Source organism: Pantherophis guttatus, chromosome 4 (genome assembly GCF_059756535.1).
Source record: "Pantherophis guttatus breed Tessera chromosome 4, ASM5975653v1, whole genome shotgun sequence".
Taxonomy (NCBI): domain Eukaryota; kingdom Metazoa; phylum Chordata; class Lepidosauria; order Squamata; family Colubridae; genus Pantherophis; species Pantherophis guttatus.
The window spans coordinates 74972226-74998088 of record NC_142066.1 but is presented as its reverse complement, the minus strand read 5'-3'; the positions used below and the strand labels follow the sequence as shown (position 1 = coordinate 74998088).

Sequence of the window (25863 nt, the reverse complement as noted above, 5' to 3'; positions counted from 1 at the left end):
TAGGTTTGCGTTTCACCTATAATACTGGGATGGTGGAAGGAATAAACCATGAATATATTTTGATTCCTGAAGATTGGAAGCAAGTTTTTCTAATGATTTTAACATCAATAAAGTATGTTGTTTGGGATAAAGCTAAAAAGAGTTTTTTCCCTATAGTCATGTCTCCTCCTCCAGTCCTTATCTGCAGTTCCAGAGTCACAGCAGATAATGCTTGGTTTAATTTAATCACTCAGGAGTCTGTGGAATTTAAATTTACTTTGGAGGCTCTGGTTTTAGTGGGTCTTATCTTACCTTGATCTATTGCTAAATTTTATTTGGTATAACATCGTATGGATGATATTTTAATTGGAGCTTAAAAAATATAACTTAATTGGCTTTCTGAAATATAAAATGATTTATGTGTCTATGGATTGTAAATTGATCAGAATAAATACAGCTGCACGTTTCTTATCTGTACTTAGGACATAAACTGTTGTAGTTTTTTCTACTCCAGCTTTTCCTCATTTAAAGTTACAAAAAGTTATTTCTTTAGTAAATTTGAAAGAATTACTGGGTACTATTAATTGGATTTGCTCATATTTTTTGTTACCTACGCATTTACTTAATTCATTATTTGAATTATTGACCAAAAGAAAAAGCCAGGAGATTTAATTATAGTTTCATCTGTAGTATGTGCTACAGTTGAGAAAATTAATAACATCTTGAGTTAATTTGTGGATTGAATCTTTCATAGAGATTGTCAGTTATTTTTTAATATTTCCTCCTAATAAAAATATTGGGAGTCTTAGAACAGCAAAAAGTATATTGTATTGAATGGTTTTATTTGCCTCATTACCATCAAAGAAAAAAAATGTTTTACCCTTGTTGAAAGATATGAGAAACTCAAGAAACTTAGGCAGAGTTTCAGCCCAATTTTTATCAATGGGCCATTAAGAAGCTGAAGCCACCTTATTTTCCACAACAAAGGAAGGAAAAAAATTACAGGGGTCAGCAACATCTAGCAGATTTGGGACATAGGAAAAAAAAGCAAACACTCAAGAAGGAAAAGAAATCAAGTTAAAGTAACTAGAATTTTTAACACATGAGGAAAGGAGAAAGTTTTTTTGAAATTCTTAATAAATAATTGTTTTATAGTCTACTCTTCGTTTTTCCTAGCCCTTTGTAGTTGTTCGTTCCCTATAATTATTCAGCTTGCTATTTCTAAGAATTTCAAAAAACTTTAAAGGGTCACATAGAAAATCAAAAGATGTTTTAGGATATAAAAAAGGGTTATCCTTACAGTTTAAATAGGCTAGCCTCGAAACACTGTGCTTGCATTTATTTCTTGCCTGCTTTCCTGTAAACAATAAATTGATTCTACTCTCAAGCAGCTCGACTCAGCACCAAATGGCAAACACATAACTCAATTAAAGCCTGTTATTCTCCCCATTCATGTAAATCTGTGGGGGAGAGATTTGATGTTGCAGTCTCAAGCAGCTGACCTCCAATCATTTTGAAGCAATTTCCCAGCCGGGAGTTTTGAATTCAGGAAGGGAAAGCTCTGCCTCCTAGCAATCCTTAAAGGGAAAGGCTTTCTTTTTCATTTCAACACTTTTATCTAAGCTACTGCTGAAATTATAACCTTGGGGCGTACTCGAGTTTGTCGAAGAAATGGAACTGACTTAATAAATATCTTTTTTTCTATCTTAAAATCTGACTTTAATTTTTATTTTCAGAAGAATTTATTTCTTCAGTGTGTTTTAATTGACTATGTAGGATGTATTTCATATCATCTGTCTACAGATCCTAGGTTTATTTGTTTAATGATTTCCTCTTTTCTTATTCATCTATTGTTTTCCTTCTCCACTATCGCAAGTTCTTTGTTTTTCTGATGGGGGAAAAACGAGAGGAGTGATTGCTTAAAAAGATCCTCCTGAGGACATCTGGAAAATTTTCTCTCAATGTTCAGAATTGTCTGTTGTTATTTTAGCTTTCCATATTTTTTCTCAACAGCTTTTTGATCTGATCTCTGACTTTCAGTATGTTTGTCAACTGATTTTTAATTTCCCTAGTGCATATGTTACACTTTCTTTGAATAAGGATCTTCTGTCTCTCTTTTTGACATTACAGCCAGTTTTGCAAATTAGAAAGAATTAAATTTATATTGCACATATTAGGAGTCATCAGTCTTTCCCAGGTATGTTATCAGAAGGAAATGCTGTTGCAGACAATGAAGCAGCATGTGTTATCTGTTACTCCATGGGAAAGTAATTCTATGTTTCATCAAAATGCCAAGGCTCTTGCAAAACAATTTCACATTGCTTTAGATCATGCTAGAGCAATCATACAACAATGTCCTCAATGTTCTCAAATCATCCCATCTCTTTCCATTGGGGTGAATCCAAGAGGGCTTAAAGCAAACAACTTTGGCTACTTTTTCTTATTTTATTTGGGCTACTTCTCAGAAAGGAGAAGCTACTAAACATGTTATTAATCATTATATTTGAACATTTGTTGTCATGGGCCTACCTTCTACATTAAAAACAGACAATGGTCCTGCATATTGTAGTCGCTCCTTTGATGAATTTTGTGGCACATGGCAAATTAAACATCTTTTTGGCATATTTTTTAACTCTACAGGACAAGCCATAAGTGGAGCACAAATTTTTTACATTAAAGTCTGCTTTGGATAAAACAAAAATAAACAGGGGGAATTCCTATAGGTCTCCCTGGTAAACAGGAATGGTTAAATAAAGTTCTGCTTACTCTGAATCATCTTAATATCACAAATTTATCAACTCCAGTAGATGATCATTTTGGAAGTAGAATAAGTCATCCCCAGCCACAGATAATGTATAGGTTATTGCCTAATCCTGAATGGCATGGACCTGTTCCCTTATTGACATGGGGAAGGGGATATGCTGTTGTGCTTATGCCTACAGGTCCAGGTGTGGATCCCTGCTTGGTGTGTGAAACCGTGGAAGGATGGCGTGGCACCAAGGACTGAAAAACCCAATCCTAAACTTCTCACCCAGCCTGCAGAACCCTCAGCAGGATCGGGATCGAGCACCTCGCCAGGTTCATCAAGTGACCTGGGGACAGATTAAAGCTTTCTCTACTCAATCTACAAAATTGCTACAGGAAAAGGACATACCGCAAACACCAGAGAACTTTTTAGTAGCGGCTTTTGCTTGTTTAAATACTAATTCTGTAACTATTATAATGTGTATTATTCTCATGTGTATTTTCCCTTCTTGCGTAGCTACAATGACTTTGCAACATGGAATTCCAGAACAAGGTCTTTGGGATCAAAATTCCTATATATGGGATGTGCAAAATGTATCTTGATTAGTAAACAAGACTGACTGTTGGATCTGTACACACATGCAAGAGAAGGACTTTTAATACAAGCTATTCTTTGAATGAAACCGGATGGAATCAACATCTTTAGAACCCTACGAAATGAAAATGTTAATTATCCTATTTATTTATTTATTTTTATTAGATTTATATGCCGCCCTTCTCCGGAGACTCAGGGCGGCTTACAATGCGTTAAGCAATAGCCTTCATACTTTTGTATATTTATACAAAGTCAGCTTATTGCCCCCACAAACTGGGTCCTCATTTAACCTACCTTAGAAAGGATGGAAGGCTGAGTCAACCTTGAGCCTGGTAAGATTCGAACCTGCAGAAATTGCAGGCAGCTGTGTTAATTACAGGGTGCATTAAACCACTGTACTACCAAGGCTCATTTAGTTATGTTTTAGATATTATTTTAGCAGTTAAGGGTGGTTTATGTGCTTTGATTCATTCACATTGTTGTATGTATGTTACTGATTATAATTTAATTTTAATTTATATATTAAAATTATATGCTGATTATATATAAATTTAATAATAAATAAATAAAAGCAAATATTTCAGCTACAATTGAGCACATGGAAAACATGATTGCAGATAATCCAATTGGCTCCACTATTCCACAATCTCCATGGGAATGGTTATGGTCTTGGCTTCCAGATTTTGGATGGGTGCGACAAATAGTATCCATCGTTATAATAGTCATCATTGCTTTAATTTGTTGTTGCTGTTGCATACAATGCTTACCTGGGTTATTAGCGATATTTCGCCCAAGAATTCGGTCTTCCAAATCTGAAATTATGTATGCTTGCAAAATATTAAACAATAAAAAATAAAATAAAAAAGGAGGATATGTGGAGATGGTGTGACCTCAGTTGTCGGCAAACCGCACTGAGTAAACAAACGTCAGCACATAGTTCTAATCCTATCAGAGATGTAAAGACAGAATGTCTGGCAAAAGGACCCTTTATCAAGATATGCAACTCAGCACGTAGCATTGTTTGTCGCAGGAAATAACATGAGGGTAACACGAGGGATCCATGTGGACTTCACGAGCTTTCTTTAGCCAATTAGCATCTGTAAACGTTGATTAATGGTTTGCCATGATTGTTGTAAAATGACAATAAAAGGAAGCCTTCTGGATGGAGTCAGGGTGCCTTCCCCAAGGTACTTTCACACTGAGGTACCTTGATCAAGGTGCCCTCCCACCGAGGGGCCTTCCCGTGAACCATCATCCTGCCTACGCGTCTTTCTTCATCGAAACAACACTCTTCTCTTTTTCTTTCATTGTAACAAATTATACACTATGAAAAGATATTCAAAGACAATTTGGGATTGAAGACACCAGGAATTCCTGCCTTTTCAGCATACCTTTCTTCATTGAATTGCGAAAGAAATGGCTGGAAGAGCTACAGAGATATGCAAACATCCATGTGGGACAGAGCTCTAAAGATTGGAGATGAAAAGTTTAACTGCAAAAGACAGAGCTGACCACACTTCACATTTGGTCAGTATCTTCAAAAGAATTTTCATTTGTTAATGCCATAAGTGTAGTTTTTAGGAACCTGACCAAAATTTAAGTATGATTCCTATAGACTAGGGACATTTAATAAAATAATGTTTAAATACTCAGACCATATTTATAAAAGGTTTATCTTTTAAAAGTCTTTCTGAAAATTCTACAGAATCAATTTTGATTGTCATTCTTTATGCCATGTATTTAACAAAGGATTTTGAAACTATTTTAATAATACCACCTCTAAAACTCTATAAACAAGACTAAAGCTTCTCATTTTATTTCTAGGAAAGATCAAGGCTGAAATAATTTAGATGTTTTTCTTAATTTAAATAAAAACTAGAAAGAAATATAATGAGTAATTTATTTCTCCAAGAATTAAAAAAGGCATATATCATCTTCTACCCTCAACTTTTATTTTGCCAACATTAAATATAGGTTAGTCTAGGAAAGAATGACAGTTCCAAAGTCATTCAATTTCAATGCCTAAAGATGGACTCATTGTCTACTCAGTTGCAATCTAACAGTTACATACACCAGCTTTCTCAATATTATATAAAAGGAAATTAGAAATTTCTCAAATAATCGGGTCTTATTATAGAGGTATATATGCATATAAACATGTGTGTCGACAAGTTTGTAGACAAAAGTGTATAAGGAATATGGGCAGATGTGTGTGTAACATTACTAAGCATAAGCAAAATTCCAGTCAACCTTTTCTTTGACATTTAGTTGCCTATTGAAGGATATTTAAATATTTCTTTAGAATGATATGCTTTTCTTAACCCTCAAACAATTATGATTGAAGCAGCATAATCTAAAATTATTTTTGTGAAAATAAGTACTACAGAAAAGAAATCTGTGTCTGTGGCATATTTTCTAAGAACTACTGGAAAGCGAAAGCAACCAACCTGTACAATTTAGTATAGAAAGGAGGTAACATCTAATAGTAAAAAACTTTTGAGATGTGTACATATATCTAAATATAAAGAATTTATTGAGAGATTCAGTGCAACTTTACATAATAAATATTTCATATGAAACAACTAAATTTTAAAAATGATGTATGTTCTAAGCTCATTAATGTAAAGTTATAAAAGTATAAAAATTGAATCATGGTGATTTGAGTGGGTCAACTCTTATCTTGAACATGTATCTTGAACCATTTGTAAAGGATCTTGACCAATCATAGTAGGCTGGATGTAGGATGAGTTCCAAGGTACTGATGAATGATATGCATCTCTCCCACACAGCTGTATCTTTTCACAGTATGCAGCAAGTTGTTTTTTTTTTTCCCTTTCCTTTTTCCCTTTTTTCTCCTAGCTGCAAAGATATTCTATTTTCAGAAGGAATTGTAAGGAGAAAAACATCAGAAAAACACTGTGGAAATAACTAACATGTGTGTTCCACCCACTACTGCAACCTATTATACTGCTAGTAACATCTGATTAGTAATCTATTAGTCTCACCTGTTGTTATTTACAAGTCTTAATTAACAGTTAGACTATATTCTTTATTGCATCTAGCTTTAGCTAAAACCAGATGCTATTTATAAAAACTTATTGCAAACGATAGACAACATGTTCATTCAATATTCTAATAGTAATCATTGCTTAGGATCAAACTGATATTTCCATAACAAAAGAGGAAAAACATACTTATTTTAAATCTAAATAGCAGTTATAATTATAAAGGCAAACCTGTCTTCTCTGACAGAAGACTGAAATTCTCAGCATAAGGAACTTTTGTCACATACAGCCTTCAAAAAGTCATCACCGTATCTGTTTTAATCCTGTTTATTATTTAAACAATTAATTTCCCTGTTGTTCCTTGAGTTAAACAGAATAGAAGTATTTTCCTTCAACTCACAAACCAGGGAGCCTATTTAGACAACCCAAGCACTTACTTTAGCCTTACTTAAATACATTTGACCAATATTTCAAACAAACAGTTCATTAAAAAGGCAAACAGTTTAGTCTTAGAATACTTGCACTTGAGAAGTAGTTCTGCCCCTATGTAAACACTGCCTCATCTTCATTCCAAGTCACAGCCATATGGAACTTTTTCTTAAAAGATTGTTCTACAAATATGTATATTGCTTGTACATTTTACTAAGTTAAAAGGAACCTCTGAAAGATTATCTGCAGAATTTGGTTAAAGTCTTCTGTTAACTAATCATCTTAACTTATCAGTAAACTTATGTGAGCTAAGAAAGGGAAATCACAGCATTCACTCTCAGAAATGAGCCAGATTTGGAATAATAAAATTAGTGACAGTACAAAGTAGACAAGTGTGAAACTAATTAAAATAACTGAATTGATCTAATACATAAAGCAAACAAAGTTACTGACTTTGTTGTATGAACTTCTAATCTAATTCAAAGCAATATTCATTATTAGGTAAATTGAAGTTTTACAAAAGAATGTGGCAGCTTTCAATTTCAGATAAAGACAGTGATTGAATTACGGACATCAGCTCTTGATCTTTAATTCTAGATATTTTCAAGCCCTAATAAAAAAAAATTCTTTAAAACTGCTGGACGGCATAGCTTCCTAGCAAGATTTTTGTTTGTTTGTTTGTTGTTTCATATACATCTCAAGGAGGCAATATTCCTTCCTACTTCTATTTTCCCCACAGCAATTACCCATTTGGTCTTAGAAATAGTTACTGTATAACAATAATTTGATCCATCAACACATTCTTAGCCACTGTGTTCACTAATTAGAGAAAGAATCTAGTCTATAGAGACTGTTGCCAGGTACTGATTTTAGTGATTACTTATGTATTTATTATTTACTACTCCCCCTCATGAAAGACATGCTGGCCCACTTGGCCAAAGGAAAGGCCTACACCAAGTTGGATTTGTAGGAGACATACTACCAAGTAAAAAACCCAAACCCAGCCAGCCACTTAAATAGACTATGGAATGCCAGGCTGCATTAAAAAACTTAAGTGTTTGTTCACAGCTGAGTCAGTGCTGAAACACCCAGACCACAACACCACTTTGTCATTGAGTCTAATGTCATGATGTTGCAGTGGGCACAATGCTTCTACAGCAGGAGTGTCAAACTTGATTTCATCGAGGGCCATATCAGGGTTGTGGTTGACCTCGAGGGAACAGGGTAGGTGTGGCCAGGTCAACATCACTCATGTTGGGAGACGCCTGTGGTGGCCTGGGCAGGGCTGGGGGGGGGTTCTATTGTTTCCAGTGGAGAAAAGCAAGCACAGGACGAGCACTAAACCTTGTACACCAGAGGAGCCTTGCCGTCCCGCTCAGGCTATACGGAGAACCCCCGGATAGCAGTGAGGGCTGCCCAAAGCCCTGGGGAGCAGATGGTAAGCGCCCAGTCAGGGCACTGGAATCCCATAGCCTGTCCCACTGCAGCCCGACTTCCCCAAGGGGGCCCTTGGCTGCGCTTATCTCCTCAAGGCTGCTGCTGCTATGCTCGCTCTCCTTGGCCAGGTTGCTCATGGTGTGAGAGAGGGCGAAGTGTGTGGGTCAGAGGGAGGCCCATTCCCTCTCCTTGTGAAGAGACCCAGCTTTGTAACCAAAGCATCCTCAGTGATAGGACAGGAGATCACCAGGAGAGGTCAGGAGGAGGAGACAATGGGATGGCAAAAGGGCAGCAGGACTACTGGTGGCCAAGTGCTAAGGGAGACCTTCCCTCAGACCCTCACTCCCTCTCATTATAATCTCCCTCCCTCCATCCCTCCTTCCTTCCTCTTTCCCTTTTCTTCTTTTCCTTCCCTCTTCATTCTCCTTTCTTCTGCCTTCTCCTTTCCTTCTTCTCTTCTTTTTCTTTGTCTTTCCTCTCCCTTCTTGGATGCTCAAATGCAAAAGGGGAAACATTTCTCGATGCCTCCTCGCCTTGTGATTAAATGCCACTTTTGTAGTAGTTTGTGGTCACTTAAAAGACTGAGAACAAACCAAGCTCAGTTTATCCCATGCTTGCATTTAGTGAGGACATCTACAGACAACAGTATAGCAAAACTGTTAAAATGGTAGTTGTAATAGTTGATCAGAGCTTCTCTGGTTTTTATATGCAACAACTTTAGCTGTTTAGGGGTTTTAGAGGGAAGAATGAGACCTTGTTGCCTGCATTCAAATGGGGTGTCCGCATGCAAATGGGGCACATGGAAATGGAGCAATCTTTGAGGGCAATCCCGCTGCTGTGGCTCTGCTTTCTTCAGCTCGGATGTAGCCAGGGCACCTAAGCTTCTGGTGGCGGCAGCAGGAGCCACCTGAGTAGCCATGATTCCCCCTTCCCCAGCCAGTCAGACCATCTACTCTCTGCCTGACCATCTGGCCGGCGCAAAGTCTCACTGCTGTTCACCTCCTTCTCCTCCTTGTCCTCCCCGCTCAAGCAGTATTGGGCTTGGCAAGACAACAGGGTCTCTCATTTCTCCCCCTGCGTGGTGAGCCCCAGTGGGATGGACATGTATGGCCTGGCCTCAGGGTGGCTCCTCGCTCAGTTGAAGGCATCATTCCTGCATTCAAACAGTTAAGGCCACTGTGGAATCAAAATTAGATGGGCACAGGAACCAATGCCATCTGTGGCCCGGGTGCACTGTTTGCTTGGGTGTGCCAGCCTTATTGTTGAATGCAGGAACGAATCTTTCAACTGAGCGAGGAGGCACTGCGCGTCCAGGGCCCTCGCATCCGTGTCCAGTCCACTGGAGTCCGCCGCACCGAAGGGAGGAATGAGAGACCCCTTTGTCTTATGGAGCCCGCAGCCACTTGGGGGGGGGGGGGTTTGAGAAGAGAAGAGAGACTTTGTGCCAGCCAGACGGCTCACCAGGAAGAGAGTAGGTCAGGTAGGGCTGGCTGGCTGGGGAGGGGGCAATCATGGGGGCTCAGGTGGCTCCTGCTGCGGCTACCAGAACCTTGGGTTTCTTGGTTGTGTCTGAGCTGAAAAAACCAGAGGTGCAGCACACAGACACCCGATTAGAATGTAGGTGGGTTTCGTGGGACAATTGGATCTCATTCCAGCCCCAGCATGGAGAACTTCAGAGGGCTAGATGCAGGTGTAAGGGGCCTGGCCCCACGGTGCCTCCTCACTTTGCTGAAGGCTTCATTACTGCACTCAAACAGTAAGGCCTGCAGGTGCAAGCGAGCAGCGCATCTGGTCATGAATGGCATTGGTTCCTGCACCTGGTCTTAGATCTGACCCACGGGGTCACTCTGAAACGAGTGAGGGACTGCCCAGCCGCCTCAGCCCCATCCCCTGTGCGTTAGCATAGAAGACGGTGAGCACGCAGGGCTTGGCATCCTGGGTGAAAGGGAAGCTCTCAGAACACAGTCAGCCTATGGGAGAAAATGGTCCCCAGAGACGTATTAGATTTCTGCGTACCTAGGGGGTGGGACGGGACAGCCCTATGCTGGCTCCAGGGTAGCCTCATGGATCTACGGCTGACCCCATTTCAGTCTGGATGGCCACATCATCCGGATTGTAAATCAGCACCTAGTCGGCCAGTGGCAGGTCAAGCCACCGCAGGCCGGTCCTTTGTTGTTTCTAGGGTGGCTCCATGAGCCAGATCTAACCACATTGCGGGCCGAATCCAGCCTGCAGCCCTCAAATTGGACACCCCTGTTTTATAAGAAAACAAGCAAGGGTCCTGCAGCCTGCCCCTACACTTCTAAAAAGCTAAATAAGAAGGAGCAGATGGGAAATGGATAGAAGCCTATGTGGTGTGCTGAGTGTTTCTAACTTGGAGGCATTTTCTAGAAGGAGGGAAAACCTCACTTGAAATATGGACTGACCATAAAAATTTAGAAGTCTTGAAAAAATCCAGAGACTATCACCCAAAGAGGGTTGGTGGGCCCAGTACTTTAACAAATTCCCTCAGCAAAGCTTTGGCTAAATTATTTGTGCAGAATGTCTATCAACTGCATAGTGCTCCAGAAAGAATAATTTCAGATTGTGGAGTCCAATTCACTTTGCGGCTTTGGCAGGAGTTCCTAAAACGTTTGGGAACCACTCAGGAACTCAGTTTCTTGCATCATCATGCTACTAACAGGGCTGTGAGAGGGTCAATGACATCTTGGAGCAGTACCTCAGATGCTATATTAATTACCAACAGGGCAATTGAATGGACCTCCTTCTTTTCACCGAGATCACCTACAATAACTCAGTGTACAATAGGTTTACTCCATTTAAAGTGACATAGGACAAGTCTTTGTAGCTATCCCTGAACTACCTCAGGCCATCACATTGACTGCATCACTGAAAGATTGAGTTGCCCAGTTGCAGAACACCTGGCTAGTGGTGAGAAAAGTTTTGGATGAAACTAGGAAAGCATATAAAAAAATAAAAAGGCTGATATAAAGCACATGAACCCAAAGGAATTTAAGGTGGGAGACAAGGCATATCTCTCTACCAAATTCTTTCAACCTACATAACTGACAAAAAAAATGGGGCCAAAATACATTGGATCTTTCCCCATCAAATTGATTATTAACCCAGTAACTGTAGAACTTGAGCTGCAAAAAACACTGAGATGTATACCCCCAGTATTTCATTGTAGTCAACTGAAACCAGAAATTACCTCTTCCTTGCATCCCGAATCGCAACCACCTCCCAACCCCATTATGATCAAGGGAGAGCAGTACTTTGAAGTCAAATGGACATTTTGGACTTCTGCATACATTTGATATTTGGTAGCCTCAGAAATTGAATGGGTTGACTCCCAACTTATTACAGCCTCCAAACTGCTTAAGAAATTCCATGACCAATACCCAAATAAGCTGTTTTGCTGATTGGAAAACATAATGTATCTGTCCCTCCCCTCTCTTTTTTCTTTTGCAGGACTCTCTCTCAAGGGGGGCAGAATGTCAGCTCTGCCTGATTTGGCTTGGTGCCTCATAGGAAAAGAAGCGAGGGAAGGATAAAAGAGCAATAAATTTTTGTGTGTACATGACAGGAAATTGGGAGGGGGGAATGACAGTGATAAGGATCAGAGCAGTCAGATTCTGATTGTACCAGCATCCCATGGCCATGTACCCTGAGAAATATGCAGATTACCCCAAAACATTTCAGAATTCTCAAAACAACTTGGCATGGTCCGGTTGGCTGGAAAGGATTGGTCACGGAGAGAGGGATGGGCTAGGGGCAAACCTATACCTTATTTTTGTATCTAGAGAGCACAGTAGGTTTCAGAGCTGGCTTTACTGCAACCAACATCCTTAGTAAAAGAACATTTTGCTTTAACGGAATGGAGTCTTTTCTCTCCTAATGGATTGGATTGGGGAAGGTCTGATACAACCGGTCATAAGTTAAAAGTTTGAGTTTTTTCGAAACCTGGTCCTCCCATTTTAGATATTACACCTGGACAACAAGCTAAATGAGATAATATCCTCAGAAAGAGGAAGAAGTTGTAAAGGAGAAAATATTGTCTCTAAATCAGTTGCCATAATGTTGTAAATATTTGTTCACAATCAGGGTTAACATGTATCATGATCTACTCAAGTGGAAGAGAAGAAAGTGAGTTGTTTTCTTCCCTTTGAGGGGAAACACCCAAAATAGAAAGAGAAGCTTGTTTCCCCCCTCAGGCCAATACAGTAGCAAGAAGAGTTATGGAGAGGGGAAAGGAAAAGAAGGAAAAAACTCCTTCAAAACTCCATAGCTCAAGAATTATAGAGATACTGAGCTTTGAGATATGAATTTAACTAGAAGTAGCATATCCCTTGTCAAAACCTGCCTTCATTCCTACATTATGTAATTTCAATTCACCATATAGAGCAGATCTGAGGTCTCAGGAGCATCACAACAGAGGCTAGGGATAAGCAGTGGAAGTGGCAAATATTTTATCCTTGCTGAAAGACAAGTGGGTAGAAAATGTGGCAACAAGGAACAAAAGATCCACAATTTGTTAAAGATGATTTTAATTAAAACACATTTTCCCTGAAGTCTTAATATTTTACCTGGTACAAAGAAAATAATCCCTAGAAACAAACCAACACAATCATCAGTAACTCACATAATTAAAATGTTGCAAGTAATTTGTTGTCAGGACCTTGCTTGTTTCTGCAGCCAGGAAGAGGATGTGAGGAGGCTCAAGGGCAGTGGGCGGGGTTACATTCGGAGTATAAGAAGCACCCAAATTTTCAGCCTCTTTTAGGAGGGAAAAAAGTGTGTCTTATACTCCGAAAAATACTATCTGACACACCATTAAATACAGAAGGGGCGTTGGTCCTACCTGTCACACTCCTTCTTGGGATGTGGAGAAGATCATCCAGGACTAGGAAATTAAGGACTGGGTAATACTCTACTTCACTGCTTGGAGACTGAGTTAATTTTTCTTAGCCACGCCTACCCTGCCTGGGTACTCTCCAGTTCGATTAAAGTGCAGCAAAGATGTTGATGATGATGAGGCTCACAATCTGCAAAACATAAGCCCCTCCCAGACTATGGACCAGACAGTCACCAGGGTGGGGCTGGATGATCTTCCCCGCACCCCGGAGTGTGTCAGGTAGGACCAACGCCACTTCTCCATTGTGGCAGGGAAGATCATCCAGGACTGGGACTTAGTCGTACAGGAGGGAAGCCGTCTGGTCCCAAGTCCCCTGTTGCGTGTGAATGTTCCGGAGGAATCCTCCGGTTGATGCTGATGCAGCCAAAGAGCGAGCCTCCAGGCACAATCGCAGGGGATGGGGAAGAGGGAGACCAACGGCACCCCCTACCTTCCCGAGAGAACATGCGTCCCGCATCCCAGGTATGGTCGCGGTATCGGTGGCCGTGCTGAGAGACATGAGGCACCGTCTGAGCCATGGGAGCCCATGCTACGCAATGGCCAGCCGATTCCAGGTCCCTGAGAAGATGGCTCGACCTTGGCGCCACTGGAGGATGCCTGAAGGAAGAAAACAAAAGCCGTCCCCCCCACAGGAGGAGGACCCCTGTGGGCGAATGCGGCAAGACCGCATACGGTCAAGCCCTGTCCGGCCCACCTGGAGAGCCGGATAAGACCGACGCCAAAAAGGAGCAGAAGGACCACTGAACATCTATGTCCCCAGGAATCCGCCTCCGACAAAATGAGGTCCAACAGGAACCCCCTTTTGGCGGACTGGCCTCCGGCCTGATCCACCCCGCCCTGGAGCGGACCGCCATTTGCAGAAGGCAGCAGTTTAACATGGATGCCACTAACCTGTCCAAACTTGCCTGGGGTTGGTGAAGTGGCTGATCGCTGCCAGAAGCTGTACTGCCACTCAGTCCCGGAGTTAACAGTGCTCCATGGGTATCAGGAAGAAACTCCAAGTCCATCTGCAAACACTGGATACCAATAATGACCTGCCCACAGCGGGTGTCAGCTGCCTGTCCTAATGATATTCTACAGTGGAGAGACTCCGGCCATGACCCAGAACAGGCAAGCGGTCCCCTGCCCGAGTAGGGTCACGAAAACGAAGGCAGATTGGGCACAGAATGGCCCGTCAGAGGCCAAATTGGCTCGAAGTATACCAGGAAAAAACCTCCCAGCCCAGGACTGGCAGGGTAAGCCGGATGGACCACGTGAACCACACAGCTCCAGGTCCAAGGTAGGTGGAAAGAAAGCAGATGAGCGCCCTTGGTTAGTTGAACGGAGGACGTGTAGCCCATGTTCCTGTTGTTGCTTACCTGTTGTCAAGGTTGCAGTAATCGATCATGTGGTGTGGTCTGCAGAACCAGGCCAGGATCAGGAAGCTAGTCCCAGGCGTTGCCCGTGGAGAAGTGGCACCGGACAATGAGTCTCAGACTCACTCAGCCTCCCTAGAGAATCGGAGGTCCCTGCCAACCCTAGCCCCAGGTAATCCATGTCACGCCTGAGCTTGGGAACGGGAATCTGACGGGTGGTGAAAGGCAAATAGCCAACAGCCTGTCAGGGGCTGGCTTTATGGGCCCATTTCCTGGCTGAATCCGGAGGCCCCCTGAATTGGGGCTGCAGACTGGGGATATAAATGACTAAAGACCAGGGAATGGGAGACGTTGGAGGATGGCCGAGGGCTGGCCTTGGGCTGCCTTGGGCCATACCCTCTCCCCCCCCCACTTTTGGCTTGTGTAGGCCTCATTATAGTCATTACCCCAGCTGCCTTTTGCCTCGTAAACCACTTTTTCCGTCTTTCTGTGTGTCATCGAACTCTGCCCCCGGGCTTATTATCTACCTCTGCCTTCTGGACTGGCTTATTCCATCTATGCCCCAGACTACAGGACAAACGGACAGCTTTGAAGTGGGTTCCCAGGGAGTCCGGGTTACTACTGCCATTCTTTATCAGAGGGGACAGCTTTTGAACTTCTCCATAGCATATTCCAGTGTTTTCCAAACTTGACCCTTTGAAGATGTATGGACTTCAACTCCCAGAATTCCTCAACCAGGCATACTGGTTGCGGAATTCTGGGAATTGAAGTCCATGCATCTTAAAATAGCCAGGTTTGGGAAACACTGGCATATTCCATCTGGCCAGACATCGGGAGAGGATGTCTGGGAGGAACATCCCCTAGACTTACTGAAATGGCATGGGACTCCTCCCACGGTCGTGAGAGGACAGTGGAATCCAGTTACCCACGCTTTTGTTGCTGCCTCTTTGTCTTTAGGACCTTTAGATTCTATGGAACCCTGGCCAGATGCCATCTTCACCCTTTCCCATTTTGTGGATGTACTCAACCATTGAGCTTCTTGCGCTGCGAGACTCCCCCCTCTCGCAGGTCTGGCCCTCCACGTTATCGAGGGCCTACCTCGATGAAGGGTTTTGGAACCCAGAGAGGTGGCATGCTGCGAAGAGGGGGTTGAGGGGTTTTTAAAGTAAATTTTTGGTTAAACTTTTAAGGGGTCCAGGGGGGGAGGGTAAAATTGGAACTAGGGTCGTGGGTTTGGGGGACAACCCATCAAGGGAGGGGAGGGCCTGGCTGTTATGCCCGGCAGAGGGGGTGGGGGATCCGGAGGTAATGGGGGGGGTTGAGCTTGTCCAGATTGTGTTTTTACCATCGGTACTGTGAGTGGGAGGGGTAGATATGGCGGGAGCAGGGGGCCATATGTTAAGGGAGCGCGCACCCGCTGTCTTTGAGCGGTAGCATGCTCCGGCCCCCAAGGCTCCACTCGTTCTCCAGGTTGTACAGACCCTCAGGGCCCGGGCCTTCGACTGATGTTGTGCAACGCCAGGTCCGTAGCAAATAAAGCCCCCCTCATCTGTGATCTTGTTCAGGAGGGGGAGCAGACCTGGCAGGTATTATGGAGACCTGGTTGGGCCCGGAGGGAGGGGTCCCTCTGGTAGAAATATGCCCACCAGGCTTCCAGGCATTCCATCAGCCGAGGTCACAGGGGAGGGGCGGGGGAGTAGCGGTTATTATTAGAGAAGGCCTTAGGCCGAGGGAGGCCACTGTTCCTCAGACGGCCGGCTGTGAGACCCTCCTTGTGAAGTGGGGGCGTGGGGTTCAGATGGGTTTGCTGATCAAGTACCTGGCTCCCTGCCACGTGGCAGCAGCCCTGCCCGAGCTAGTCAACGTTATCACCGCGGTGGCGGTTGATACCCCCAGACTTATCGTCATGGGGGATTTTAACCTGCCGTCCGTAGGTGAGGTGTCTGAGGTGGCTTGGGAGTTCATGGCTTCCATGACGGCTATGGACCTGACCCAGCTAATTCATGGCCCTACGCACACAGGGGGAAACACACTGGACTTGGTTTTTGTCTCTGGACAGTGGCTGAGTGATCTTGAGATAGGGGATATAGTCATCGAGTCCTTGTCATGGTCGGATCACTCTCTCCTTCGCCTTGACCTTCGAACCGCTGCACCCTGCCGCAAGGAGGTGGAACCGATAAGATGGTACTGCTCCAGGCGCCTGATGGAACCAGATGGAGCTTGGGCCAATCCCCGATGTTCTGGCTCACGGCTTGACTGGAGACCTAGTGGCCGCCTGGGATAGGGCGGCCCTGGAGCTCTGGATCGAGTTGTGCCTTTGCGGCCTTTGACCCGGTGCCGATCTCACCTGGCTCCTTGGTTCACCGAGGAGCTGAGGGAAATGAACGGCCGGAAAAGACACCTAGAGAGTAGTTGGAGGGCCAGTCGTGCTGAATCTGACCGGATACTGCTAAGATCTCATATTAAGAATTACCTAATGGCGATAAAAGCAGCAAAATGTACCCATTTCACTGCTCTTATTGCGTCATCAGATAATCGCCCGGCCACCCTGTTTAGGGTGACCTGCTCCCTGCTCCACCAGGAAGCGAGGGAGGACCCCTTGGAGGGAAGAGCCGAGGATTTTGTTCAGTATTTGTATGACAAAATCACTCAGATTCGGGAAGATCTGGACTCCGACTGGGTAGATCCAGCGGGGATGACGGAGGCAGGTCCTGAGAATGTTCTCTGGGATGAGTTTGATCCTGTGACCCCTGAGGATGTGGACAGGATTCTGGGTAGATTGAACGCGACCACATGTTTGTTGGACCCATGCTTCCCAGGAGGTGACGCGAGGCTGGCTCCAGGGGATTATAAATGCTTCATTGGGTGAGGGTGTCTTTTCCGCCACCTTGAAAGAGGCGGTGATGAGACCTCTCCTCAAGAAGCCTTCCCTGGACCCGGCAGTATTGGCTAACTATCGTCCAGTCTCCAACCTTTGCATTGTGGCGAAGGTTGTTGAGAGTGTGGTTGCGCGACAGCTCCCCCAATACCTGGATGAAACGACGTATCTAGATCCATTCCAGTTGGGCTTCAGGCCTGGGTACAGCACGGAAACGGCACTGGTCGCGTTGGTGGATGATCTCTGGAGGGCTCGGGACAGGGGGTGCTCCTCTGTCCTGGTCCTGTTAGATCTCTCAGCGGCTTTTGATTACATTGACCATGGTATTATGCTGCACCGGTAGGAAGAGTTAGGGGTGGGAGGCACCGTATTATGGTGGTTCTCCTCCTTTCTCTCTGACCGGTCGCAGTCTGCGTTGACAGGGGGGCAGAGGTCGACCCCGAGGCCCCTTGTATGTGGGGTGCCACAAGGATCGGTCCTCTCGCCCCTTTTGTTCAACATTTATGTAAAGCCGCTGGGTGAGATCATCCGTGGTTTCGGGGTGGAGTACCACCAGTACACTGACGACACCCAGCTCTACATCTCCACCCCAGACTACCCCAACGATGCCCTTGAAGTGATGTCCCGGTGCCTGGAGGCCGTACGGATCTGGATGGGGAGAAACAGGCTCAGGCTCAACCCATCCAAGACCGAGTGGCTGTGGTTTCCGACGTCCCGATATAGTCAGCTGGTGCCATCGCTGACTATTGGGGGCGAATCATTGGCCCCCACGGAAAGGGCTCGCAACTTGGGTGTCCTCCTGGATTCACGGCTGTCTTTAGAAGAGCATCTGACGGCCGTGACCGGGAGGATTTTTCATCAGGTTCGCCTGATCCGCTAGTTGCATCCCTTTCTAGAACGGGACTCCTTACGCACGGTCACTCATGCCCTCGTCACCTTCCGTCTGGACTATTGTAATGCTCTCTACATGGGGCTCCCCTTGAGGAGCACTCAGAGGCTCCAACTGGCGCAGAGTGCAGCCGCGCGGGTGGTGATGGGAGCAACGTGGCGCTCCCATGTAATGCCTCTCCTGCGCGAGCTGCACTGGCTCCCGGTGGTCTTCTGAGTGCGCTTCAAGGTTTTGATTATCACCTTTAGAGTGCTCCATGGCTTAGGACCTGATTATTTATGGGACCACCTGCTACCACCAATAGCCTCCCACCAACCAGTACGCTCCCATAGAGAGGGGCTCCTCCACCAAACAATGTCGACTGGTGGCCCCCAAGGGGAGAGCCTTCTCTGTGGGGGCACCTACTATCTGGAACAAGCTCCCCCCGGAGATACAGAGGATCCCAGATCTGCGCACCTTCCGTCGCACGCTCAAGACGTTCTTATTTCATCAAGCTGGCCTGACCTAAGTTTTTCCCCCTTTTTAAATGGAAATTTTAAATTTGGTTTTAAATTATTGGGGTTTTAAAATTCAGCCAAATTATTTGATCTGTTTTATTCTATTTTAAATTTTGTATTTATATGTTTTATTTTATGGCTGTTCACCGCCCTGAGTCCTTCAGGAGTAGGGTGGTATACAAATTTAATAAAATGAAAATGAAATGAAAAATGAAATAATACCTGTCCCGAGAGGTAATCCGGAACACGGAAGATGTCTGACACCTAGTTCCTGAGCTGTAGCGATAAGAAGGCGTCCAACGGGCCTGTCTGACGAGCAGAGGCTCAAGTCAATGAGCCCCCCTAAGTAGCTAGCCTGATTGGAAAGTTCCGTCTACTCTGCCAACAGCTGACCTTTAGCGGCACGCTGGTTGGACGGAGAAATGGAATTTTGTCCCTTGAATGTGCATGTATAAGAGGTGATGACCCCTCTCCAGCCATACGTGTTGAAAAACCCCAACCATGATAAGGACGGCTCCCCTGCCTGCTATGGCAAATGGGAGAGTCCATTCAGAGTCTGGACTGCAGACTCGCTCTAGCTTGGTCTGAAGCCTGAGTGCGGTATTATAGCTGGGAAGATATGTCCTGTAGGCTAAGGATCCCTACTCACACTATGTGAGTAAGTCTGTAGTATAACGTGGTTGTCTGCAAGGCGTGGAGAAGGGACTGGTTCATGGAACATCCTACTCGGTGTTGCAAGCCAAGTCTGCCAAAAGGCCAGAGGATGACTGGAACTTGCCAGCAACCAGATACTACTGGTGACATAGAGACACGCTTACCTAGATAAGTAGGGAGGATATCATCAATCGAATGGGCAGTGTGGGTGCCAACAAAAGGCCGAATAGCACGGCCTCGGAATAATGTAACGGCAGCAGTACTAGCGTTCCCCTAAGGGTGAGCATGTAAGGAAAGGCGGGACCTTCCACAGGCAAATTGACCGCCCCCTGTGTGACCCTTGTGAAGGTCAATCACTATTCCTGATGGAAAGGGCACCTAAGATGGGTTGAAATCAAACTCTGGCTCAGGCCTGTAAGAGCCCTCTTCTAGAAGAGGGTGAGAGAACAGTTTGGATTTCACTGGCTGGTCTCACCTCCGTAGATGATGACAGTCAGCAGCGGCAAGCGCTTTCCTAAAGTTAGAATCCTGAAGGGTTCCTCAGACCAAATGCCACTTCCGGTAACCATTGCCCCCAAAGGCAAGGGAGACCCAGGACGGGTCATTAAGGGAATGGGTGCAGAAGCCGCACATTTGCCCCCTGAGAGTGGTCGCGGCCGAACACTGGCCACGCTTTAAAGTCGCCAACTGATTGAGGTGAAGCCTCCAAAAGGTGTAGCCTCCCAAGGGGTTCTCAGGAAGGGAGGGGAAGGAGGTGCCGACAGTGAGGGTGGAAGAGGTAAGTGCCTGACTGTGTGCCCAGATGAACCGCCCTCATGTCTGTAGTGACTGTCCTGTGTGTGTAGAATGGCAGCAGAGACCCTGACTACTGAATGTAGCCCAATTCCCTGGCTGGGGATGGTGCTGCTGCCTCTGAGTGGGATCGCAGGCAGGCCATGGCCCAGCTCCTGAAGAGAATGGACCGAACCAGGACAAGACCAAGGGCCCGGAGGTCCTGGAACAGAGACCCTGTCAGTACTGCAGAACATGGGAAACTGGATCGTCACCAAAGTGGGAGGCCGCACTGACTGAAGAACACCTGTGTCAGCAGACTATGAAAGTCTCCACAGGAGCCTATGGTGAGGTTGCTTAGGAAGACCCGTGACACTATGTCTAGCTGTCAGGCCTACTATGTTGCAGTCCTGCAGGATTCCTATGGGCAATACATTAAGGAAGTAAGCTCAGAAGACCAGCTAAACCTGCTCTTCCACTGGCCCCAGCCCCACGACAGTGGGGTCAAAAACAAATCTGGGTGACAAAATCTCCCTGAAATTCATAGGCACCGCTGTATCTGTAGCCAAGTGGAGAACCAGATCTCTCAATGCAGGAACATATGGTAAAGGCTTGCTGCCTATGCTGTTGCCACCTAGAGGCCTGAGCTAGAGTGATGAAGGGGGCACCGGGATCCTGAAGGGGAGGTTGTCCAACTCAAGGCGTTATCCCCTCAGCCACCGTTTTAGGCGGGACTAAAACTCAGAGTCTCAACAAGTGAGCCCTGTAGCTCAAACTGCCAGACTAGTCAAGGGAACAGCGGTATGAGGAAACTAGAGGCAGAGAGGAGTGCTGATGTTAGTAGAGGGCTACGCTTAAACCAGATTAACCTGTTGCTATGAGGTACTCCCACTCACATCCTGTCTCCCCAGCTCTGTAAGCATGGGAAACATCCCTCTGCAGCCGCTGTGAAGCAGATTGGCTCGTAAGAACAACCGCCCCCTATTTCCAATGGCGTTAGAACCGCTCACCATGTTATCCATCTGCCATATGGCAGATTAGCTAACAAGATGCAGCCGACGAAGCGGTTACAAAAAGGGTGCCAAAATTCCCGCCTGTTCACTTTTGAAGTGGGAAAGGTTGGCTAGCTCTATGTTCTGAACGGAAGGGCTCCAACGGCGCAAATTGCTGCCACCGCGTTAAAGCTGACAAATATGGCAGCCTAGCTCAAAGGAGCCCCCCTGCCACCGTTATGATAGCACTGGGCGCAGCAGGCACGTACCCTCTGATACAAGGCGGACTGGCTCTGAGGGAGCTCTCCCGCCGTGGCTGTGATTGCACAGGGCTCTTTGCCACATTGCACTACCATAAAGAGCCACCTCACTGGTGTTACTGCATTGCGCTACCATAAAGAGCCGCCTCACTGACCCTAAGGGAACTCTCCTGCCACGGCTCTAATGGTGCAGGGCACTTATGCCATGTTGCACTGCCGTATAAGGCAGACTAGCTCACAAGGAGCTCTCCTGTCACAGTTAGCTTAGCGCTGGGTGCATCAGCTGCATACATTTAGATTACAAGGCAGAGTGGCCCAAAGGGAATTTTCCCGCCGTGGCTGTAATGGATGCATGGCACTTCCACCCGTTGCACTCCAGTAAAAGGCAGCCAGGCCCACAAGGAGCTCTGCTGCTACAGATGCCCTAGCGCAGAGCGCGTCAGCCATCTACATTCTGTTACAAGGCGGACTGGCTTGAAGGAGCTCTCCTGCCACGGCTGTAATGGTGCACGGTGCTTCCGCTTTGTTGCACTTCCGTAAGAGGCAGCCTGGCTCGCAAGGGGCTCTCCTGCCACAGGGGACTGTCAGGCTTCGGTGCTATCTTAAATAAACTTCATTCTCAAACGCAAAGTCTCTAATGAAATTCTTTTATTTAAGAATAGAAAAAACACGACATGCCTAAACTCTGGTTGCAGCCAAACTGGCCCTTCCTTCCAACAACCTCCCCTTCCGCTCTCCAACCCCAATATCCCATTGGGCATCATGCAGATCCATCTCTTCGTCTCGGCACATTCTTTTCACAGGAATTTGCCCCCACCCTCTGTCACCCAGGTAACACTATCTGTTACATGCAGAAAACTAGGTAAAAGTTCATCTCAGCAATAAATCACCGCTTCTGCTCTCTGTTTCATTTCATTCATGTCAGCGTTGGAAGAGAGCCTAACTTGGAACACTGACAGGGACATAGTGATGAGTTATAAAGCAGACTGACTCATAAGGAGCTCTACTGCAGCACTCCGCTCCAGTAGAAGGCAGCCTGGCTCGCAAGGAGTCTTTCTCCACAGTAGACATAGTTTATTTTATTTTATTATTTGATTTGATTTGATTTCTATACTGCCCTACTCCCAAAGGACTCAGGGCGGTAAACAGCCAACAATAAAATCCATACATACAAAATTTAAAAGCATAATTAAAATCAAATTAAATAGTTTTGGCCCAGACAAATTAAAACCCCAATCAATTTAAAACCAATTTTAAAATTTGAATATATAAAATACTAAAAAAATTTAAAAATTAAAAATTCTTTTATAAAAGAGTGAGAAAATTAGGCCAGGCCCGCCTGGTGAAATAAAAAGGTCTTTTGAGTGCGGCGGAAGGTACGCAGATCCGGGAGCTCGTTCCAGATAGTAGGTGCCCCCACAGAAAAGGCTCTCCCCCGGGGGCCACCAGTCGGCATTGTTTGGCCGACGGCACCTGGAGGAGCCCCTCTCTATGGGAGCGTACCGGCCCCCAATAGTGTTGAGCTATAAGGCAAACTGGCTCGTAAAGAGCTCTCCCACCATGGTTGTAAGAGCGCCGGGCGCTTCCACTGCACTGCACTGTTGTAGAAGGCAGCCTGGCTCACAAGGAACTCTTCTGACACAGCTGACATAGCACTGAACTATAAGGTAGACTGGCTCATGAAGAACTCTCCCGCTGCGGCTGTAGGGGCGCAGGGTGCTTCTGCTGCGTTGCGCTCCTGTAGGCAGCCTGGCTCACAAGGAGCTCTCCTGCTATAGGTGACATAGCGCTGATTTATAAGGCAGAGTGGCTCATAAGGAGCTCTCCCGCCATGGCCATAAGGGCGCAGGGCACTGCCACTGCGACACGCTCCAGTAGAAGACTGCCTGGCTGGCAAGGAGACCTCCTGCCACAGTTAACATAGCGCTGAGTTATAAGGCGGACTGAGTCATAAAGAGCTCTCCCGCCGCGGCTCTAAGGGCGCAGGACGCTTTCACCGCTTTGCCCTCCAGAATAAAGCAGCCTGGCTCACCAAGTGCTCTCCTGCTGCCGCTCTGATGCCACTGGACATATCAGTCACCTTACCTCATGAGATGGGCAGACTGGCTCATGTGAGCTCTCCTGCCTCGGTTGCTATGGCATTGAGCACTGTCGCCACTGTATCTTCGGCAGGTGAGGCAGACTGGCTCAAAGAGCTCTCCTGCCATGACAATGATTGGGCTGGGCTCTCCCTACTCAATGAGCAGTAGGGAGGCTTCCGTCGTGGCTGTAATGTAGCCTTCAGGCTGTTGCCGCCATCTTCCTGTGGAACAAGGCAGCCTGGCTCTCAAAGAGCACTCCTGCCGTGGCTAAGATGACGCCAAAACTCGGCAGCTGCTTTCCACATGTAACTGAGGTAGACTGGCTCGTCATGAGCGCTCCTGCCGCAGCTATTCTGGCACAAACAGTGCTCGCCGCAATCAGTATGACTGGACAAACCAGACAGTGACTGAGCCTCTTTCTTCCTTCGCCGACGAGTGCCAGGGGTTGCCATGACAGGGAAGACCCCCTCCGCTAAGCATGGGACTGGCAGGGGCCTTGGCTGATCCTCAAGCCGGCAGGGAGAAGTACCAGCGGACCAGTAAACTCCCAGATCGCTCCCTAGCGATCACCGAGCCTCTCTCAGAAAGGAAATTAAGCACGTTCCATCGATCGGTGTGAAGAAATTCCAGGAATGGATGAGCCTCTTCTTTCTCAGTCTCAAGTTGCTGGAAGACCAAGTCGAACTGGGGAGTACCAGGCAGGGTAGGCATGGCTAAGAAAAAATTAACTCGGTCTCCAAGCAGTGAAATAGAATATTACCCAGTCCTTAATTTCTTAGTCCTGGATGATCTTCTCCGCCACAATGGTAAATATTTGGCCCTAACAATCAGAAATCAGGAAAATTAAGAAGTATTTGAAGCATGGTAGGGCATAGACCAAGGTTTATTTGAAAGGAAAAGCAGCAGTAAAAAAGAAAGATATAGAAAATAAAAAGACTGTAGGCACCAGCACATGGAGCAGTTTAGGAAAGTGAAATACTTCATTAAATCACTATGGCATTTCTTACACATAGTAAGAAAATAATACTATAACCTTTTTAAAAAAGTTCATAGTAAACAAATTTTTTGGATTTCAAGGGAAGAGTCCAGATAAATTTGAAATAAGATTTAGGAATTCATTATAAAGAAACCTTCCCATGTGAAAATGCTTATATTCTGAATTCTTTTAAAAAATATAATATCAGAACGATTCTTTTTTGTTTCTTTCTTATTTTCAATTTTAGAGATTGTTCACTAGAAGGAACTAAAGAAACCTACAGATTACAATTAAAGGAGATAAACACTTAAACTTGACCTACAAATATAGAATGAAGCAAAATATTTTAACATTGGACATACTGAAGTATATTTTTGAACAATGGACCCAGAAACTATTTTACGACTGTTCATCTCTACAGATAAACTTTTTAAAAAGAAGTAGAACAAATTTTAAACTGATTTGTGAGTGGGTTTAAAAATAACAGATAAAGATATGAAAAAAAGATGTCCAAGCTATGCCAAAGAAACTGGCTAATTTATTTTTTTATATTTTTTTTTATTGTTTAAGAAAAACAACAGTAAGATACAAACAAACATAAATACAATAAAACAATACGAAAAACAAACCAACATCAAAAAGAACATAAATTTGTTGCATCGGTGGGTTATTTTCCTATTCCACCTGTTTTTCTCTATACATATCTATACATATCTATTTTACGTATTCATTTATTTACACAGTTATACACAAATCAGTTGTAATCTACCTCTTGCTTAGCTACCTGTGGCTCCTGCTTAGACATTCAGGCTACATTGTTTTCCTATATTTATCTTTCCCTCTAACCAGGAATACCATCTCTGCCAAACTAAATAGTATTCAGAATCATCTTTCTCTTGTAATTGCTTTGTAAGTCTGTCCATTTCTGCACATTCTGTTATTTTGGCAACTAGTTTGTCTTCTGTTGGCAGTTGTTCAGATTTCTAATTTTGAGCATACAGTATGCGTGCCGCTGTTACGATATGTATAGTGAGATATTTTATTTCCTTAGTAAATTGTGGGGTAATTATTCCAAGTAGAAAAAATTCCGGTCTCATTTCAACTTTCTGTTTCGTTATTTCTTCAATCATTTTCTTGATTTCTTGCCAGTAGTGTTGCGCCTTTCTGCATGACCACCAGAGATGGTAGCATGACCCCTTCTGTGACTTGCATTTCCAACACATTGGTGACACATTTGGGAACATTTTAGCTAAACGTGCTGGTGGTAGGTGCCATCTGTAGAACATCTTATAAAGGTTTCCTTTGTAAGGTATAGACATTGTCATCTTATAATTTTCTTTCCATAATTTGTCCCACTTATCCAATTCAATAGTATATCCAATGTTTCTTGCCCAAGTTATCATAT

General features: G+C 44.9%; 1 protein-coding gene across 4 annotated transcripts in view; it reads right to left on the bottom strand.

The window, feature by feature from the left end:
• The window catches only part of GLI3 (GLI family zinc finger 3), a 577601-nt gene that overhangs the window by 220352 nt on the left and 331386 nt on the right, over positions 1-25863 (bottom strand). The window lies entirely within an intron of this gene.